The 18,802-nt window shown below is 42.8% G+C and overlaps 1 non-coding gene across 1 annotated transcript; it reads left to right on the top strand.

Moving 5' to 3' along the window:
• Positions 1-12,498: 12,498 nt before the first annotated feature.
• Trnav-uac (transfer RNA valine (anticodon UAC)) lies at positions 12,499-12,571 on the top strand. Its single transcript has one exon. It is a non-coding gene; the product is annotated as a tRNA-Val (tRNA).
• Positions 12,572-18,802: the final 6,231 nt, after the last annotated feature.

The following is an 18,802-nucleotide window of genomic DNA, read 5'->3' on the forward strand; positions in this document are numbered from 1 at the left end:
CACCAGTGAAGCCTCAAAATAGATCTGAGGCTGGGGTGGTAACTGCTTCCCTCTTCTTTTTGTAAGTCTCCTAAGGTGACCTTGCCCTCCACCATTTCCCACATTTCCTTATAGTTGCACCAACTTGATTGATTGTTATTGGTGCTTGAGGCTAGCATGGGATAGTCTGGTTGGCCTTTCAATCATTTAAAGGCTTTTACACAAGACAATGAAATTAGGTCTGTACCTTAGATCTGGTCTCCAGAGACTGATTCCCAGGATTCTGTGTGGACTCTGTCACCATTCACCCCTTTCCCCAGTTCCTGATCCCCACAACAGTGAAGCCTCTTTTCCAAAGACAAGACCATCTCTGAGGCCACTCCACTCCTCCAGTTTATAATTTAGTCCATTTGTACAAACCCAATATCCTCTGCAATCTCCATGGTCCATTCTCTTTAAATAGCTGCCCATGATTGTGTAATTCAGAATCTTCTCACGGTGTAATTGCTTCCTGCATACTCCAGTGCTCTGTTTCCCAGGGACTCTGAATGAAATAGCATCATGTAATTCTGGATATGGCTGGTAGGACTGATGAAATCTGAGCGCAATAAACTTGAGAGAACATGACTTACATTTCTTCCTAGCTGCATAGTCTGGTTTCACAAATGTAGACAGCTGAACTCTTTTTTGCAAAGTTCTGGGTCTGTCTCCTGTGTGGAGATGATGAAGCTTACTTGTTTCAACCCCTGGTTCTGCTTCTTAGTAAAATCCTGGGTTTCTGATAAGTTATATTATGCTAAGGAATATTACATTATAGCAATATTAAGGCATATTATATTCTAGGAAGGACAAGTTTGTGATGATCGGGACAGCAGCTGTTGAGGTGATTCTAGAATTTGTCAGAAATTCATGGATACATAATGGATCAAAAATACAGATGTTTGGTTTTCCCTTGTACACAGTCTGTGGTAGGCAATACTGTTGGAACATGTGTTCACCAGCTTTTCATCACATGACAACTTACGGTAGGCAAGATATATTATTGCTCGTACATTTGGAGGTTTCAGCCCATCAGAGATAGCAAAGAAGGCATGAGAGAGAAGCTCCTATTATGGGGGCTGGGAATAAAGAGGGGACCATGTCAAGATGGAGACTCTAAGCACGTGCCTCCAGAAGCATTCCCTTCTGCTGGGGCCAACTTCCTAAAGCTTATGGAATCTCCCAAAATAGTACCACCATTTGGGGACCTAAGCTTTAGCAAATGAGCCCATGGAAGGCATTTTATATTCAGACAATAACAGCATGTCATCCAAATAGATGTCTGGAGAGCTGTATTTCTTCTTCTGTGGCCCTAAGGCCTTCACATGGCTTCAGGTCTTTGCGGGGCATGCAAGGCTGCCTGTTCACAAGTCTTTTTGTTTATTTGTTTTTGTTTGCTAGGCCAGGAAGGCATTGCTTCTACTCAGATTGCTCTAGCTGAAGCTCAGCCATTTGATTTGTCCTAATTGTAAAGAAAGCTGGGAGAGGAGGCTAGGCTTGTGCCCAGGAAGAAGAGGAAACAGAAGTGAGCGCGCTTCTAGCAGTTTCTGCTTTCATGAGGCATCCAGTTACAGTTTCAAAGATGCTCCACAATGTAAAAGGCAGAGAGCTGGCTGCGCAGGAGCAACCAGGGAACTCGTTGTTCTGGGTTCAGTTCTGTTTCTGTGATAAAATTTCCTAACAAAAAGAAACCTGAGAGAAAGGGCTTGGCTCAGAATCCCAGACTCTAGCCCATCACTGCAGGGAAGTCAAGGCAGGAAGTGGAAGCAGCTGGCCACACCCACAGTCAAGGGCTGGCTATCGAGTCTTGATCATCGAGCTCCATGTTCACTGAGAGACCCTGTCTCAAAGAGTGAAATGGAGAGTGGCAGGACAAGGTGCTAGACATCTGGCTTCCACACGTGCACACTCACATGAAGACACATAGACAAGAGCACATACCCAGGCACGCCCATGAACACACGTGTGAACACACACATGAACATCCACACAGACAGGCACATGAGCACATACACAGGCACACACATGAACCACACCCATAGGCACACATGGGCGCACACACAGGTGCATACATGAACATAGACGCAGGCACACTCTTGGGTACACACATAGATAAAAGAAAAAAAGACTTTCTTTCCACTTCCTTAAATAAAAAGTCAATTCAAGAACTCGAAGCTACGCAGTGCCTACTTTTTACAGGTGGAATCAAGTTCGCTCCTGGCTTTAATAGCAGGAGGAAACAAAGGGGCTAAAATAACAACTCTGAGTCATGAAGAGGAAGATTGCTTTGCTGTTTCAAAAGACTTATTATTCAATGACTTCAAACAAAATTCCAATTGTCTTCATTTCTAAAGGGAAATATAAAAAGCCAACAGCAAGACTGTTTCCTATTTGCTAGCGAGCTTGGACTCGGAGGAGTTAGAGGCGGTTTAAAGTCTTGGAATATAAAGAGGCAGATGATGTCAGCTAAACAGAGGGGGAGGGCAAATTCTCATACATACTAAATGAATGTATGAATAAAAAAGTGTGAGAGAAATGAGGTGGATGTCCAGGGGGCAGAGCAATAATTCCAGCTGGGACTGGGGTTTAACTATAGTGAGGTGCCATAAAAACCAGTTAATGTTAAATAATATCTTTAGGCACCCTTGGTTTGTCTCTTGACCTCAATGTTTATACTATCAATATTTCATATCTGTTTTGATATTTCCTTTATTATGCATTCAGGTAATACCTTTGTAGTCCTTCGTTCATTTCACTTTGCGTTGTGATGCTGGCAATGGAGCCCAGGGCCCCACACAAGCTCCAGCCTCCTTTTACTCTTTCCGTGAAGATGATTAAGTAGAACCTCGAGGGTGGGTGGTTAGGAGAAAGAGTCAGGGTGTGAGGAGAAGAGACAGCGAAGGGGAGGTTGATTCTTTTTATACAGTGCCGTGCAGAAGAGGGAAACCAAGGCAGTGGGGAACCGGGGTCAGGGCTGGAGCTAGGGCTGGTGAAGGAGGGTTCTTCAGGGTTAGACTGAGCCAGTTAACTGTTCAGGATCGGATGATGGGAGAATATGCTAAAGAGAACAATGGAGGGCTCTCCTGGGCGGGTGTAGAACATGTAAGGCCACACGGCGAGTGGTTAGAAACACATGTGTAAGAGTTGGATTTGGAGACCGGAGTTGGTGAGAAAGCTTTGGGTGTCATCAGTATGTGTGTGTTGTGCATAGTAGATGCCAGGGTAGGTCACGGGACTGAATAAGGTGTCCTCTCTGTGCGGGTGGAGAAGGCAGGGGAGTGGAAAAAGGTAATACAAGCATTCAGGGTACAGGCAGAGAAGAGAAGCCTAAAGTGAAGCCAACAGGTAGTTGCAGAGCGTGGGTATTTTAAGTGTTTTTTTGCTATTAGGAAAGCATGATTATTCTGAATCTTCTATAAGAGGTAGAACTTCCTAAATTTCAGAGGTGAGGGAAACAGAAAGATGGACAGGAGCCATGGTGAAGTAGGGTAGTGAGTATGCAAGCCGCTGGTTACACTTGGCCCTCCCTGCCTCAATCTAATGAGTTATTTTCAGAGACCAAAGCCTCCACCCCTCTCCTTTCAACACACACACACACACACACACACACACACACACACACACACACACACACACGCTGATGTAGACCAGAGTTCTTTAATGCTGTCTAAGCTAGTATTATTTCTGCTCTCTCCATCTGGCACCCCTTCCAGGATTCTGCAGGAGGACCACCTCTATGCCAGCTGGAGCCCAGCTGCAGGCTGCTCAGGCTGAGTGGGCAGATTTGATTGATCCCAGCCTCTTCCTGCTCCTCGCTCAAGGCCCACTGGTCTTGTTTGTGGCTTGCAATCACCACTGTTTCCAAGAGCAACAAGGTGCAGACGTGCAGGACCACGCCCCGTCAGCAGCCATGTTTGCATATCGCCTGCCAGTTGGTTGATAAGTGGTTCTTTCAGTGATCAGAATGACAGAGGCTTCCTCTGGTGCACCCTGCCAGGGTCTGCTCCTGAGAAACTGAATTGTTCGGCTTCCAGCTGCCTTTGTATGTACTTAAGTTTGGCCTAAAGGTGTCTTACTAAAGTAGTAAGCAGCAACTTTGATGTTGAAACAGACCTACTCTCCTGGAAAAAGCGACTGCCTCTCAGTCAGTCACAGCTGTGCCGCCACTTCATTACATGGGAGCCTAAGGAAGGTCATTTTATCTCAGAACCTAATATTCTTTCACTTAAAATCTATGCTGGCACTGTTCCCAATCTCCTTGAAGCCAGTTTGCTCTCGACACCAGAAGAGCGTGGCTGCTGGAACTGGCTGCCACACCAATTTAGCGCTTTTAACAACATGTCTACCCTCTTGCTGTTCTGGAATCTAGAAGTCCCACATCCAGATGTTTATGGGCTTGTGCTCTTTCTGGAGGCTCCAGAGGAACCTCTGTTTCCTTGCCATTATCAGAGCCTACAAGCAGCAGGCATGCCTTGGCTTGCGGTCCCCTCTTCACACCAGGCCTGCCTCTCTCTTCTGTTGCTCATGCTGTGCTTCCCTCTCTGTGGACTTTGTGACTGCAATGGTTTTGTCTGGATTACCCAGGCCAGTCTCCCCATCCAGGGACCTTTCCTATAGAACCCTCTCTGCTAGAGACCTTTTGCCACATTCACAGATTCTAGGAATTAGGGCATGGACGTCTTTGGCGTTGGCTGTGGGGTCATTCGTCTACCCTACCATACTAGGAAGCCACCCAATTCCCCAGAAGGCATGGTGAGGATTCGGTGTGGTGCTGAGCTTCACAGACTGCTCTGCCTGTCAGCTAGATCAGCATTCACAGTGACAGCGATCCTCCCCTTCCACTAAGTGGCGCATGTAAAAGTATGAAAATGGCAGGACCATGCATTGACAGGCCTTTAAGATGCATGTAGGTGTGTTCGCCTGCTTGCATGTAAGTGCATCACAGGCGTGCATAGTCTGAGGAGGCCAGGGAGAATGTTTGATCCCCTGGACCTGGAGATACAGACTGCTGTGGGCAATAATCCATTTTTATGTTGTGTTTTGTAGTTCAGAACGCTCTACCTTCCATATGTCTGCCCAGTCTCCAAACACGCCAAGGGGGCTGATCATTAGTAATGGAACTATTTTATGAATGCAGAAACTGAGGCATAAGTGGTCACACAATCAGCCCAGGACTACATAGGGGGAAAATGGGCTTGGGGAGAGAGGTAAGCTGGACATGGAGCCAAACTCTAACAGCTGGTTTTAGAATACTACTGGTCCCAGTGAGACCAGTTCTTGAGTGTTTTACTAGATGTGGGGACTGATGGACAGAATGACAGAGACCGGGTCCATTGGCTATGGGGCAAACTGTGGAACCCAGAATGCATCTAAAGCCTCTGGGCCTACAAAAAGTGGTCCACGGATCTGCTGCATCAGCGATTCCAGAGCTGTCAGGACTTCAGAATCTACCCTGGACATACAAAATCAAACCCTGCATTTTCACAAGATCCCCCAACGAGTCTTGTGAACAGAAAACATGCTTTGAAATGGTCACATCCTCAGTTGTGGGTCCAAAGCTGTGCTTGCTTAGACTTTTGTTTTAAGGGGCTCTTTTTGGTCTTAGAGGATGTTGAAACTGAACAGTGAAGGTGGCTTCAGGCGAGGGAATCTGCCTAAGACTCTTTGCTAAGTGTATATAATACATACTGGTTGTTAAGTGTGTATCCCATTTCCAGCGATCCTGATTTGGTACCTAGGGGTTGGATGGACCCAGGACTCAGCATTTTAATACAGACCCCAGCCTCCTCACTCTTCCCCTTCCTCCCTGTAGATGTTTATGCAGTTGTTGGGGAATTGCATTCAAAAGAGTGTTTTATGGCCGTAGTTGGAGAATTTAAAAAATAAGCTTCAGAAGCAACAAAAGGTAAGAAGTGCCCAGGACAGAGACATTATGAAGTAGGTTGTGGCACCAAGCATGTTGATTCTTCCTTCTTCTTGAATTCTGATGAATGTTGTATTTATTGGTCCCATTTAAAGTCATCTGAGTAGCCATCTTTGAGGTCAACTGTGTTCATATCCTACTGGTCCCCAATGGAAAGAAACAGTATTTTCTGATCAAGAAGATTTTTAATTTCTTAACCGTGAAGCCTTTATTCAGTGTCTTCCTGTTCAACTTAAATGATGAACTTCAGTCAGGGTGTTTAGGAGAAAATGTAATACTACCCCAAAACAATGCATTTGGAATCATAGCCTTATTAGATTAATCTAGAGTTAAGGGCATTTGGCAATAAATTTATCAACTCTGACTTTTTTCCAAGTTATTTTATGGATCTTATTTAAGCTTAAGGGCAGCAGAGAGTCAACATCCAACACATTGCAAATGAGAAGAAAATTGCAGCTCCTTTCCAGGGTGTGAGGAGTTAACCTCCTTTCAGATGCTACAGGGTCTAAGTCCTGTGGGAGGGAGCGGCTACACTTCCGTGTTCCTGGAGGAGGGAGCTGGGCTGTGATTGTGGCCTTTCTTCCTTTCTGTATCTGTGAATAGACAAAAATGATTGCTCTTAAGTGGCCTTCTACATGGTGCTCCCGAGAGAGGAAGAGAGAGAGAGAGAGAGAGAGAGAGAGAGAGGAGAGGGTGTGGGAGGGAAAACAGCACAGGGGCGGGTGGTATTCTGAGTCCAGGCTGATGCTGCTCTAGGAACGCGCATTTGAAAGAGATGAAATGCCCTGAAGACAGCTCCAGGAGAGCTGCAGCGGTATGAAATGTCATGGTACTGGAAGGTCACCCTTCAAGCAACAATCTTCCTTTTTATAAAAAGCGTAGTTGATGAAAATCTTTCTAAAACCTTAGTACACAGTTACCAAGATTCTTTAATAACCTTTAAATTTTTAAATCACATTTTAATTGTTAAATTCTCTCTCTCTCTTGTGTGTGTGTGTGTGTGTGTGTGTGTGTGTGTGTGTGTGTGTGTAGAGGTGTGCCACTGTGACTGTGTGGAGGTCAGTGGACAACTTGAAGGAGTCAGTGATCTCAGTCCACTATGTGGGTTCTGGGGACCGAATCAGGTCATCAGGCTTGATGGCAAGCCTGAGCCCACTGAGCCACCTTGCCAGTCTTCAAGTCCTTACAGTGGAGAATGTGGAGAGCAATGTAACGCTATGGTGCTGACAGACATCACCTGCCTTAACCACTTTACCACCGAGGAAAGCTGGGAGAGGGTAGAACCAGGCTCTCGGAGAAACGAATACTCCGTTCTGTTCCATCGTGTCTTTTTAAGCTTATTTTCTTATCTAATATAATTTCTAAGTAAATTATGGCTACGGGAGGGCGTCATTTTTCCTTGGGAGGCAAATCTGTTTTGTAGTTGAGCAAGAGGGCACGAAAGACTTTCAGTACTGCCTTCTAGGCAAATTTGTTTCTGCTTTCCTGAATGTTGTTTTCAGAAAAACAAAACAAAATTAACAAAACTAACAAACAAAAACAACCACCAACAACCCAGATTTTACCTGAATGCTCGCAACATCTTTCCCTTCTCGTCTTCAGGCTGTGCTGGTGGCTGCTGCCCAGCCTCTGTGACCTGAAGAGACCTCTGCTCCCAACAAACATGAGGCCCAGGGTGGGAGGAGATTGACTGGGGTGGCTTTGACCCCAGAGGAAGACTCCCACTCATCAGCACTAACAATGCCTTTCTATTTGTTCTTTGCAGAAGCACGTTTAGCTTTGCTCTTCCCAATCCGAGAAGATAAAAGTATGTTTCCAGTTTACCGGTCCTCATACAATAATGGTTTCAAGAATGGCCTAAGCTGCAATGGCTGCTAGGCTGTTAATATCAAACAACAGACTGAGAGAAAAAAAACAAACGAGCTCCAGAACGTGTATAACGGAATGATATTGTCTACCTCTGTGTGAAAAAATACTTGGATTTTATTAGAAAGATAACTTTAGAATAATAATGTGATGTTAAAATCATTTTGAAGACTTCATGACTCACCGCTAGATCAACACTATTAAGTTCTTTTTATGATGTCAACTTCTATTTATTCTTTGAAAATTTCATGCACATATACAATGTATCTTGATCATATACACCCTCGCTGTTCCTTCCCATTTCCTTCAGGATGTCCCATCTCATCCCTATCCCAACTCCATGGCCTCCTTTCTAGTTTATTTATTTTTTATTTTCTTTAATCCACTGAGTCCAATTAGTGTCACCTATATGACCACAGGCTTGGGGTCACTGACTGTGGCGTGGAGAACGTATCCCTGGGCTGCTTTTTTGTTTGTTTGTGTGTTTGGCTTGGTTTGTTTTTCTGTTCTGCTTTGTAGACCAGGCTGGCCTCAGACTCAGAGATCCGCCTGTCTCTTAGTCCTGAGTGCTGGGATCAAAGGTGTGTATCACCACACCTGGCTACACTGGCTACATTTTCCAAGTGCCTTTCCCTTCCACATTAGCTATCAACTGCTAACAGCTACTCAGTTAGTAGTAGGGCCTTGGGAAGCCCCTGCTAGAACTTTTAACTGGTTTGATCATGTGCAGATCTTCCATCATCATGGCTGTGAGGCTGTGTGTCAACAGCATGTCATGTCCAGAGGACAGCACTTCATAGCACCCCTCTCCATCTTCTGGCTCTTCTCTTCTTTCCATGTCATCTTTGGAGAAGTTCCCTGAGACACGTGGGGAGAGATAGATGCTCCATCTATGGCTGAGCACTCTGCCCTCTCTTATTTTTAGCACTTTGAATGATAATGCATCTCTCTACTGACCATGGCCCATTACAATAAGAATTTTCTCTGCCAGGGTTGGGTATGGCTTACATCTATGGACATAAACATAACTATTTAGAGGGCGCTTTGACAACATGACCATTTAGAAAAACAACAGTCAATAGGTTTTTTCTGAGGGCCTAAGAGTCTCCTAGCCATAGTTTTTGATCATGTTAACAGTATCAGGCATGAAATCACTGCTCGAAGTAGGTCAAACTAACCAAGACAGCAGTTGGCCAACAATCTTGCCACTATTGTCCCTGCCTGGCAGGTCGATATCCATCATATCGGTGCTAGTGCTGGAAGATGCTACTGCAATGTCGCTAATGAAAATAGTCTTTTTTCCTCCCTTCAGCAGTTTTCATGGCATTATGAAAGCCAGCCAGGGGGGCGGAGTGGGGGGGTCAGTTTGAGACTGCCATCTCTATATTCTGTTGTTACATTGTGTGGTGTGGTCAGCAGGAGGGGTCTCATCATCTGCTTGTGTGGGACAACCAAGAATAGCGGCATCAGCCTGTGTTGTTTTGGGTTCCTCTGGAAACTCTGTGGCCAAAATCTTGCCACTGCTATTAATTTCTAGCTTTAATCTCGTTGTGACTTCAAACACAGTCTAGAAAAGGCAAAAAAAAAAAAAAAAAAAAAAAAAAAGTGAAAGCTCATTCCTATCAAACAGCCACTTAGAGTTCATTTACTAAATTTTTTTACTGAGGTACCACATTAAGATTCACGTGGGCAGGAAGTGTTACAGGTGTAAGACTCAGTACATTGCCACACAGTCACGCATGTGCGCATACACACGGGGGGGAGGAGGAGAGAATGTGTAATTACCATCTGCTTTATAAACACCTACAGCATCTCAGAACATTCCCTCAGGTTCCGCTCTGCCCATACCCAGTACTGGCTAAATTAACCACTGTTACGGTACATGATCATTAGATTTGTCTCCTCACAGACTTCTTATTCATGGAATCACACAAGACTTTTCTTTTGTGTCTACCTTCTTTTGTTTCGAGATGGCTTTAAGATTCATTCCTCTTGAGGCTTATATGTATAGACTTGTCTTTTTTTTTTTAATTGTTCATATCAACATATCCTAAGAGTATATCAGAAGTTCTTCATCCTACAGTTGATGGGCATTTGGTTGTTATTAGTAGTCAATTATAAGTAACTAAGAAAACATTAGCTTATGTCTTAGAGTTGCTACAAGTACTGACCTCTTTTTAGTTTGCACTTATGGGCAAGGTGTTGAGTCATTGAACAGGAGTATGTTTCTTTCTAGTGTTCATTGACAGTCTTTTACTGTCGTGGCTGGACTCCAAGCAGAAAATGAAGGAGAACCGCTCATGTCCGTATCAGAGTTTAGTGTTTCTGTCTATTTAATTTTATCCCTTCTGGTGAGCATACTGTTTATATAACTTGTGGTTTTCATTTGCATTTCCCTGGGGTGTAGGAATACTGACCATTGTTTTTATATGATCATAAGCAGTTTCATACTTTTTTATGTGAAGTGCACTTTTCTTGTCCTTTCTAGTTTGGGGTTGGTTGTCTATTTTTGGGAGCTTTCAAGCAAAAAAGATGAACACAATGGGTCTATAGAATTAAAACTGTTCTCTCGCCAGTGAGCATTACGGTGGAGGACTTACCATAACTAAAAAGCCATGATGATGATATATTTAAGCAATTTTCTTTCTTCTTTAGGTCTCCAACAAACTCTGAATTCTTTCTGTAGTCTTTGTTTATCCTCTCTTGTATAATGTATTATAAATATCTTGCCTTATTCTGTTTATCACAATAATGAAGAATAGGAGATCTTAATTTTCTTGAGTCCTAATTTATTTAAAAATGTTTACAATGTTACCGTTGGTGGCTTTGTATATACCAATGAGAAAATCATTTGCTGTTCACAGGTCAAGAAAACATCCCTGGAGGACTTGTTTGTTTATTTATTTGGGATCTTCAGAGTCTGCACACTCCGTGTCAGCACGTCACCACTGAAGGGTTTTCACCACCAGCCCCTCTATGCAACAGATGTATGCAAGTAATAGAAAGTTCGTAGTTTTACCTTTTTGTATTTACCTGTAATACATCTTCAGTGAACTTTTGAGTGTGATATGAAGTAACCAGGATATGCAGTCACCACAGCACTGCTTATTGGAGTTTGCCCTTTCTCCCTACAATGCTACCTTAGTCATGAATCAAGCGACCGCACACGTATTCCACAGGTATGAGGAATGTCGGATCCATTCATCAACCAGAAACTTCACTCTCAGCATAAATATTAAAAATATCCCAATGAAGACAGCATTGGGTCGAACATCAGGAATCCCAGCTTCCAAAACAGGCCTTATCAGGAGGAGAGCTGGGAGAGGAAGAAGAAGGTGCTCAGAGATGTACTGATCTGTTTGGCAGAGACCACTACCGCTTCTTGACATGTGTGTCCTGACCTGTGACGCTAGTGTGTGATGTGTGATGTGTGTTCTTCCTTTAGTCGGTTTCATCAAATCTGCTCATGCCTATCAAACTGCGGTCAGTTGGCACCCAGATCTTGTGAATTTGATGAGGGAGGCACTGTGGGAAGAAATGAAAGACTAGATAAAGAGATGGCACAGACAGAAGGACTTTAGACCCCTGTGAAGGGCTAGAGTGATGACTCAGTGGTTCAGAAGTTACTGCTCTTGAAAAGGACCCAGGTTCAGGTCCCTGCCCCCACCAGGCTTCGCACAACTGCTTGAGTCCAGGGATCCTGCCTCCTCTTCTAGCCTCTGTGGGACCAGGAGCACCCAGTGATACTCAGACCTTGGCGGCCCTCCACTGTTCTCTTCTTCGCTTAGATGCCTCTGTCCTTGGTCACGTCTGCTTGCTTGTAGTCAATATATCTTTCTCAGTAGTTTGCTAGGAGAAAGACACTCACTTGGAAAGTAATAAAAATATCTCATGTACTAGATAGAAGCATCTTTTTTACTATAAAGAAATACACTTGGCATCTAGTTTATATACTTGAGCAAAGTTGACTGGCAAAAGCCAGTATTCTTTTAAAAACTACTTGTTTTTAGTTATGTGAATGTGTCCGTACGTGGGTACGCACATGTAAGTACAGGGGCCAAAGGAGACCAGAAAAGGGGTCCTCCAAGGGAGCTGAACCATTTACCAAGGCCCCAAGGTCAGTATTCTCGTGTTAACCAATTTTGATACCATAGTAAAGTGAAACATGAGATTCTGGAGGGCATTCTGTAAGCCAGCTTTACGGTTGCCCCTAACTCCTGTTAACTCCTGTTAACAGGAAGGAACAAAAGCCATCTAAACACCATCAGAGCGTTGCTTTGTGGGTTATAATTTGTTGAGACATTTACAAGAACTTTGTAGCAGGTTCTTTAGAAATACATTTGCATTGGAAGACATTTGTATCTTCAGAACTTTGTGTGTGTGTGTGTGATTTGTGATAGAGCACACTGGAACATAAACAGAACATAAGAAATGAAGTGGTATATTGGATTTTCAAGGCAGCCGCCATAAAATATCACAGGTTGGTTGGCTGGTACAACAGAACTGTAACTCTTGTAGTTTTGGGTACAGGGAGATCCGAATCAAGATGGCCGTCTTCGTACTACCCTTTCATATGGTCAGCCCTCTCTACACAACCTTCTTCCTCCTCTTTTTTTTTCTCCTCCTCTCCCTCATTCTCCTCTTTTTTGTTTTTTGTTTTTTTCCAGATAGAAAGACTGTATTCACCCCTCGGTTCCATAGTGTAGCGGTTATCACGTCTGCTTTACACGTAGAAGGTCCTGGGTTCGAGCCCCAGTGGAACCTCGTGGTGAGAAAGACTGCATTCAGGGCCTTGTTCGTGCTAAGCAACATTCTACCACTGAGCTACATCCTCACTTCCTTCTATTGCTAATGAAGACATGGGTCATATTGAATGAGAGCTTCACACTAGCATTTTTTTTTCCTGAATTGCCTCTTGAAAGCCATATTTCCAAATAAGGTCACATTCTGATATAATGAGGGTTTAGGATTTCAAGATATAAATATAATGAGGTCACAACTCATTGGTCACATGTCTTGAAATCTGTCCTGTCAAAGCATCTTTTCATCATTTTGCTGAGTTATAAACGAAGAAGACTTATTGGATATTTGATTGACTTGTCCAAGGTTAGCACCCAGACTGGGCATACAAGGTTAGTTTTTAATTGTAAGATGCCCCCAGCTCTCACAGAAAGAAAGCATTCAGAAGCCTGCTCGTATCCTGTGGACAGAGGCACAGAACAAGCCAAGATCACTGCTTTACTCCAAAAGCCATTAGACAGGTGGTGTACATAAATAGCCCGGTCAGCACAGGGGCATCAGCCTGGTGTTGGCACAGAGGTCACTGTCGGTGCTGGAGAAGGATTTCTCTGGAGAAAGGCCTGGCACAGTAGAACTGGTGCTTCCTGTGAAGATGCAGCCATGGAATCTGGGGATTTTGCCAGAGTCCAGCTGGAACCCCGGGCAGGGTCATGGGAGGTCTGTCAAAACCCCCTAGTTGTAGCTGCTGTACGGCCCAAGCCTTTTGTCTTTTCAGTATCTGATCCAAGTTTATGCATGGTGGCAGGAAACAGTTGGGTGCAAGGCAGCTAGAGAGTAACCTCCGCTGCCCTGGCATGTACCTGGAGCTTCTGGTGGACTGTGCCTTCCCAGGCTCAGCTCGCTGCACGTGCCGTGCCAGCTTCTGATATGAGTGGGTTTGTAGTGTGTTATGGAGAACGTGGTTATGGCAATAAACAGAAGTGATTATGGGACAAAGTCCTAAAGTAAGAGATAGAGTGGCCAACCTATTTATTCCTTTACTTTTTGAGTATTTACTGTAAAGGCATCTATGGATTTAGGGCTACAGTTTTTCTAAAATTCACAAAACCTTCAGTTCCCATGGAGTCTTCACTCTATTTGCTAGCAACAGACAACAAATAAAATTCTGGAGCGGACTGTAAGGTGTGCCAGACAAATGTATAAATGATGAAGGAAATAGAGCAGAAAAGGAAAAAAGGTCTTCGGTGATGGGCAACATGGTGGTTGTGTAGAATGGCATGAGAAGACTTCACCGAGAAGGCCACTTTGACCGCCATCTTGAAGAAAGTGATGGAGCAATTGGGGGAGATATTTTCAGGGAGCAGGATACCTGATACAAAATGTCCTGAGGTGCCCACAGGAGAGAGAGGGAGCCAGTATGGCTGAGGTAGAAGACAGTAATGAGCAGCAGTAAAGGGAGAAAAGGAAGAGAGAGTGGGTTGGGCAGGATTGACAGGCTGTTGAAAGGAGTGTTACCTAGGATGAACTGGGCAGCTGTTGAAGGTCCTAGTTGGAGAGATCAGGGGCCACGAACTTTAAACATGGCTGGAAGCTCAAAATCAAAGCCGCGGCAGGTTCTGTGTTTGGTGAGGGCCCATTGGCTTCATCCTGCCCCAGTAGTGAAGTCAGAAAGCGGTGCTCTTGGGACTCTCTGGTAAGTACACCAGGCCGTTCCTGAAGGCTCTACCTTTGTGCTTTCCTCACCTCTCAAGGGTCCCATTTCTAATATGACACATGCTTAGATTTCAACATGCGGGCTTTCAGGGATGTGAGCGTTCAGACCACTAAGAATTTGTGGCTATTCAGATTTGAATATTTGGTGGGCAGTCTTTTAGGAAATGGATAAAACAAGGCTGTCATTTCAGGAAACCAGCATTTGCCAAATAATAGAGTATGAGTTTTCAAGTGAAAATTAGAATTTCTGAAAACTTATACGTACCTCAATGAGTTTGACAAATTTTTAATACTTGAAGACATTTTGATATTATCAGCGGTCTACTGCTGCTTTGTGTATATATTGCCATAATTTATTGATATGTTTATCTGGCGTCTAAAGGAACCATTGCATTGATCTTTATAGTAGTTATATCATATTATATTCCCATAAGCATATGTTACATTATATATTTATGTATTTCTATGAAATTACTGCATAGGTCTTTAGAGTAGTTATATCATCTTGTATTCCCACAGGCATATTTTACATTATATATTCATGTATTTCTATGTTCTATACATATGTAATGGAATACTATTACATTTAGAAGATCTACACAACTCAGTGAGTCAATATTTTCCAAATCATCATGCTATTAAAAAGTCATACATACAAAATTGTCTGTTACACGTTTATCCTGCACACAAAGAAGGGATGGCACTGAAGGACATCAGCATCAGAAAGCATAATAATCATCTCAGATTCAAACTAACTTTAGCAAACTACTACTTGTCAAGTTTTGACGTGGTGTCAGACATATCTACAAAGATCTGAAGACTACTGAGCTATTCTTTCCTTTTCTAACTGTGTACTTGTTGAAGGGTAGGGTTTTCTTCATATTCTTAAGTTAAAACAACAGAATGCAGCACTCTGAATGCAGGAGAGAGAAATGGGAATCCAGCTGTCTTTCATTAAGTGTGACACAAAACAGATGTTCAATAATGTCAAGTAATGAAACTTGTCTCAGTAATTTGTTTCAGAAAATATAGTTATTTCTTTAAATGCCCTTATTACAGTATAATTAAAATACAATAAGCCACGTGCTTAAGGTGTGCAATTTGATGAATTTTGACATATGAATACATCTATGAGAGCTTGGCGTTACTGAAGTTTGTGAGTATGTCCAACCCCTTGCCTACAAAGCTTCCCTGTACCTTTTTAATCCTGCCTCTCTCCTCTTCCCATTCTGGTTTCCAGGTGTCATGTTTAGATGTAAAATGGTCTCACAGGCTCATGGGTTTGCACACTTAGTCCCTAGCTGATTGTGCCATTTGGAGATGTAGTGAAACCTTTAGGAAATGGAGCATAGCTAAGGGACTTTAACTATGAATGGGATCAGGTCAACCTATTTCTATCCAAGTTCTTTTCTCCCTGGTTGACCATGCTTTCTGGGACTGAACCCACACCTTGCCTTCTCTATTTGACTGGCTGAGATCCTCTGAACACTGAGTCCCCACCCCCCAAAAGTCTCTGTTTCTAAGTCATTTCTGTCAGGTGTCATGAGATGAGGACAGGTACACCACATAATCAGTGGTCTTCCTGTCATTCTATTTTAGTTTGCCTCTCTAGAGTTTTATGAAAATGTGATCATACACTATGTACACTTGCTTAGTTTCTTTTTCATAACATTTCTTTTCCATGTGCACAAAGACCATTTTTATCATTGAAGATTCTGTGTGGTCATGGCTCATTTCCCCAGTCACTTGATAGTGGACATTTAGGTTATGTTTATTAAAATCTGTTATTTTGCCATTTGCTTTCAATTTATTCTCCCTGTCTTTGTTTCCTCCTTCTTATTCCTCCCTAGGGTAAGTTTTTATAATTCCATTTTCAAAAATCTCACCTGCATGTTTTTAAATTATAATTTAAATATTTATTTTTATGTATACGTGTGCCAAGTGTATGCACAGGTGTCCTCCAAGGCCAGAATAAGATCCCTGGAGCAGGAGCTATAAGTGCTTGTGTGTTACATGGGTGCCCCAGGACTCAGGTCCTCTGGAAGAGGAGCAAGTGCTACTAATCACTGATCCATATCTTTGTTCCGCTAACCAAAATGTGTGTGTGTGTGTGTGTGTGTGTGTGTGTTTGTGTGTGTGTGTGTATGTGTGTGTTAGTTTAGTGGTTGTTTTAGAATTTTACCTTTGCCTTAATAGTCTACATTTAGTACTACTCCAAGCTTTCCTTTATTCCTTCCTACCTCATGTACTGTTCCTGCAATCTGATTCTACAGTTTATATCAACTGTATGATATGTTGGCCACAATTTTATTTTAAAGTTCAATTCTCTTCTTCAACTTCATGACATATAATGAGAAAAAGTTATCTTATATTAGTCAATGGCCTGTACCAGCACAAAGCGTTTGTTACAACTGATGAAACAGTCTGACGGTTCATAGTTTCCTTAGACTTTCCACCTTTTGTTTTGCTTTAACAGACAGAGTTTCTCTGTGTAGTGTTGGTTGGCCTGGAACTCCGTCTTTAGACCAGACTGGCCTTGAACTCACAGAGATCCGCTTGTCTCTGCCTCCCTGAGTGCTGCTATTACAGCAATGTGCCACTGCACCCGGCTTAGACTTTGCACTCTTTTTGTTACTGGCCTATGTTTCTTGACAAATGTCTGACGGTGAATCTACTATTAGAATGTGATACAGTTGTCTTATGTACTTAGAAATCTGTCTTCTGCCTACTCGTCCTTCCTTCCCACTAATCCCTAGCAACCGAAGATCTTTTCACTGTTTCCATGGTTCTATCTTTTCCAGAATATTATACATATGATGTAGTCTTTTGTGCTGGGTTTCATTTACTTAGAAATAAGCATTTATATTGCTTTGTCCTTTAATGGCCTGATAACTCAAATCTTTTTACCACTGAATAATATTCTGTTGTTTGGGTTATAGGCTTTTAAACAATCCAGCTATTGAGGAAGATCTGGGTTCCTTTCTAAATTTTTGTAGTTAAAAGTGAAGCTGCTAAAAATTAATGTGATCTTCAATAGCTTAAGAGCATAATAATTGTCACAGTCAACATATGTTAGAATTTCTAGGCTAGAGGCAGTGATTATAATGAAAGGAATAAGGAAATTTCTCTGTGCTCCAGTTCCTTAGTCAGCTTTCACTGATTAGTCAATATGTTGATTCAATAAATGTTAGTTGAGTTCTTCCTCTATGTCATATGCTGTGCTAGGTCCAGGGTTACTGTTATAACAGACAGACAGAGAGTGGCAGGCTTGGAAAAGAAACTGACATGAAATTACCCTTCACAAATCAGCTTTGTCAAGATAGAGAGCCTCACCAATGTGAGGGCCATGGACTTGAGGTGCGAATGCAAAGCACCTAATCAGGACAACATGATAAGACCTTAGAGGGATAGAGAGGCTTCCCTTTAAAATCTGGGCGGAAGCCTCACAAAGAAAGAGCGCTTAAAGTAAACGAGTAAGGGACACAGGCTCTGGTGCAACGGTGGCCCAGATGTTATAGAAATAACCGGCCACTTTTTAAAAATTGGATTTAAGACCCTCTCCATGTGATGAAACCCGTACTCGACACTGCTAAAGTGGCCAAGATCCTGAGACTAGAGAGATCACAGGCCTAAGAGAAAACCTACTGCTGTTATTCTCCTAAAGGATCACAGCAATAACATGACTTCTAATGTCGTATTGTTACATCCTTCGATCAGCGCGTCACTCAACTGTTATCCTCCGATGACGTCATTCTCTAGCTTCTTGCAGCAGATAGTAAGGACCACAGAGGCCCGCAACTGGACAATGTGTGAGAGAGTTGGGAGCACTCGGTCCTAAATAAGATGTGTTTATTTGCTCTCTCTCCTCAAGACTCAGCCGTCTATGTGGAAGAGGAGGTGGAAAGAGTCTAAAAGCCAGAGGTGGTAAATGACTCCGAGAAAACGCTGTTTTCTAGACAAAACAGGAGTGATACAAATGTGAACTTACAGAGACAGTGGCAGCAACACAGAACCTACACAGTTCAAGCCAGATGGGGTTCCAGCACTGAGAAGGGGAAGGAGGCGCAGGGTCTCACCCCTAACCGAGAAGCTATTTGTAGTTGATGCCCACCGGCAAAAGAAAAATAAAATTTCTCCAGGCATAACAGCCACACTCCAGGGCAGGCTCCAGGCCCAGGTGTAGTTGGCCAATATGAAATGAACTCCATGCTCTATGTTTTGTTTTGTTTTTAATGATCTTTTTATTTGGGTAATTTTTTTTTTTATCTTAGTCGTTTGTTTGTTTTGGCTTTTGTTTTATGTTTTTGTTTGAGAGAAAACATGAAGCTATGTGGGTCAGGAGGTAAGAAGGGTCTGGAGGAGTTAGGGGAGGGAAAAGAACATGATAAAAATATGTTATATGTAAAATATTTAAGTAAAAATTTTATATAAAAAACAACAATTAAAAGAAAATAAAATTGCTTAGATAGATAGACAGACAGACAGACAGACAGACAGATAGATAGATAGATAGATAGATAGATAGATAGATAGATAGATAGA

Source organism: Psammomys obesus, unplaced genomic scaffold (genome assembly GCF_907164565.1).
Source record: "Psammomys obesus unplaced genomic scaffold, mPsaObe1.curated_primary_1811, whole genome shotgun sequence".
Lineage (NCBI taxonomy): Eukaryota > Metazoa > Chordata > Mammalia > Rodentia > Muridae > Psammomys > Psammomys obesus.